Source organism: Apium graveolens, chromosome 5 (genome assembly GCF_009905375.1).
Source record: "Apium graveolens cultivar Ventura chromosome 5, ASM990537v1, whole genome shotgun sequence".
Lineage (NCBI taxonomy): Eukaryota > Viridiplantae > Streptophyta > Magnoliopsida > Apiales > Apiaceae > Apium > Apium graveolens.
In genome coordinates this window covers 94,686,695-94,690,084 of record NC_133651.1, presented here as the reverse complement: position 1 = coordinate 94,690,084, position 3,390 = coordinate 94,686,695, and the positions used below count along the sequence as shown (strand labels likewise).

The window sequence follows — 3,390 nt, the reverse complement described above, 5'->3', positions numbered from 1 at the left end:
TCAATTTGTTAATCATCTTAGCATTGAATAATAACTATACCATTGTTGCATAAGTACATTGATTAAAATTAACCTAAACTAGTCTCTGTGGGAATGAACTAGAAATAATTCTATATTACTTGCGATCACGTTACTTGCGTGAATATTAGCGCGTGTTTTCGTCCTAACAAGTTTTTGGCACCGCTGCCGGGGACTCGGTGTTAATTTTTAGTTTATGTGTTTGTCATCAGTGGTCGTTAAAGTTCATTGACTTGGACATTGTTACTTACTTATTTCCTTGTCGCGTTTTAGGTACCCTAGCGAGCGTGTATGCATACGCATTCCCGGTCTCGTAAGAGAACACTAGATCAAGCTGAGAAAGAAGTTGTAGTAGCTAAGGAAGTTTTCGAGGAAGTTCTTGTCGAGGAGAAAGTTGAAGAAGAAGCTCTTATTGTAATGGGAGAACCAGAAGCGAATCTGAAGGCTTTGATGGATTACTCTCAACCGAAGATTAATGATATTCAGTCTAGCATTGTCCGACCAGCCATCTCGGCTAACACCTTCGAGATCAAGTCGAGCACGATTCAGATGATACAGAACTCAGTTCAGTTTGGGGGTTCTCTGACTGAAGACCCCAACATGCATATCAGAGATTTCATCGAGATCTGCGACACTTTCAAGTTTAATGGAGTTTCTGAAGATGCTATTAAGTTGAGGCTTTTCCCATTCTCTCTACGGGATAAAGCTAAGTGTTGGTTACATTCTCTACCACCAGGGTCCATCACCAAATGAGAGGATCTTGCTCAAAAGTTCCTAACTAAATTCTTTCATATGGCGAAGACTGCTGCAATCAGAAACGCACTTACTCAATTTGCTCAGAAATATGGAGAATCTTTATGTGAGGCTTGGGATCGCTACAAAGAGATGCTTAGAAACTGTCATCACCATGGGATGCCTGACTGGATGATCATTAACTACTTCTATAATGGATTGGGTGCTACTTCTAGACCCATGCTTGATACAACATCAGGAGGAGTCTTGTGGGCAAAAAGCTATGATGAAGCTTATGAATTAATTGAACTGATGACTTCTAATGTATACCGGAATCCTACTCATAGACTGCCTCAGGGCAAGGTAGCAGGAATTCTATGACGCCCTCCAAACCCGGGGTCTAGATTTGGGGGTCACTAGCCAATAAACTATAATAAAATAATTATAGCGGAATAATATAATAAATATGACCCCTTGCATGCAACTGGATCGATCACAGGTTATAGTATGGAACAGGCACTAATACAAACCAAGTGTTATTACAAACCACAAGTCTAATTAGTTTTACAATTTATTCAAATTTTATTACAAACCTCTAGACTATTCAAGCGTCCCAAAATAGTCTATCTGGACAACACACCAACTATCTACAAGCACTCGACTTCCGATCAAACCTGGATCTCAAGCCTGTTCTGGCTTAGCTGAATGATTAGATTGATAAACAAGTATGAGCGAAAGAAATGCTCAGCAAGCAGTATAAAAGGTGCTTGAAAAGATAAACCATATTCTGATACTAATTGAACAACAGGTAAAAATCAGTAATATTTGACCAATAATAAAAGCTTCAAAAGCTATCAATAATAAATGATAATTTTTAGATTAGAATCTAACTCCGACGGACGTACTATAACATGTTGATCAGCCCGTGTGATAGTACAAGGTCATGATTCATAAAAACATGTCCCCAAAATACGAGTACTCAAATAAAAGGCAATATACCTTCCTGTGGCAAAAAGGGTGTCATAATATTTCATATAACACATAGAAATAGCCCTCCGCTGGACCGTCCGTCCCGGTCACTTACGCATTCATCCAATCCATAAAATATTTTGATCAAAGGAGCCGAATCAAAGGACATCCTTAACAATATAACTCCCCATTTCTCATGGTCCATAGTTATCTCAACAATCGATGGCGAAATAACTAGAACAATTAGTTATTTGCTAATCTCAATTCAATGTTCCACTGTATAGAGTAATTTATAGTGAAATATAAAATGTTTAACTATTCTGAACTTAGAATAGTATGGAAATTGAAAGAATTAAGTTCAGAGTCAATATCAATTGAATGATAAATAAAGATATAGGTACTTGCATAATATGATTCGAAATAACCGTCACTTGAACAATAAGTGAAGTTAGGGGTACTTGCCTGGTATGCTCGATAATCTCTTATTATGACTTTGCCTATAGCTGCTGGCTACTATCTCCGTCTAACACCTGACCGCACTTCTTGCTACTCGATTCTATAAACAAAAGGACTATCTTAATTGACAAAACCAAACTCAATCGATGTAACTATACGTCTTGACATCTACCCGATCGTTTATAACTAAGAATGGCATTTTAAACTGTAAATAGATAGCATGTATATCATATAGCACGTAATCATGGTATCTGTATAACATGTAATCATATATTTCATGTAACACATACGTAAGATCTTTAAAAGATATATCTCAGTGCGTTCAGAATGAAAATCAGGTCAATAATAATATCTACCGATCATATACCTACTCAAACTGATGCACAAATCAAATGACCTTGCAATACAAAAGAAATTAGGACTCAAAAGTATTTTTATTGAAAGCGCAATATTTTTCTGAGTCTGTACGCGTTCCTTTCGTATTAAACGGACGAACGGTTTAATTATTATGAATAAAATAAGAAATAAATAGATTTAAATCAATTAATAATAATATTAATTGATTTTTAAATACCAAAATATAATTTTTAAAAGTTTAAAATTAATTTTTAAGAATTATCTAAATTAATTATAAATATTTATATTTTATTTAACTATTTATAAATAAAATTAATTGATTAAATAAATTAACCAATTAATTAAATCTATAAATAATTATTTAAAATAAATTATAAATAATTAAATCAAATTTTTAATTTTCTAAAATAATAAAATTAAATAATTTTAGAATTTAAAATAATTCAGTTAATTATTAAATAATTAACAAATTTATTTTTGGTATTTAAAAAAAGATTTTCGAAATTTTTAAAATAGAATTTTGACTTTTAAAAAAAATAAAAAAAACAATAAAATAAAACAAAACTCAGAAGCAGTTTCTGAGTTGCTGCCTTCTTCCCCACCCGATCAAACGGGGGCATGGGATGGTGATGGGTGGCCGGGACCTGAAGAACAGGCTGCCGGATTCTGGGTTGCCCAGAAAACGGTCGGCGCCGTTCATCGGTCCGGCGAGCCCATAACACCCCCCAACACTTATCGAAATTTCTGTTTTTCAACACCAAATCATTCCTTGAACCTTCAGGAACGTGATTCAACTGTCCTCATCTTCAATCAATCCCGGGAAATCGTTTCCCGGCCAAAAATGAAGCAAAATTCGGC

The 3,390-nt window shown here is 34.7% G+C and overlaps 1 non-coding gene across 1 annotated transcript; it reads right to left on the bottom strand.

Annotated features, from left to right (window-relative positions):
- Positions 1-825: 825 nt before the first annotated feature.
- LOC141662229 (small nucleolar RNA R71) lies at positions 826-932 on the bottom strand. Its single transcript, XR_012550352.1, has one exon. It is a non-coding gene; the product is annotated as a small nucleolar RNA R71 (small nucleolar RNA).
- Between the last annotated feature and the right edge of the window lie 2,458 nt (positions 933-3,390).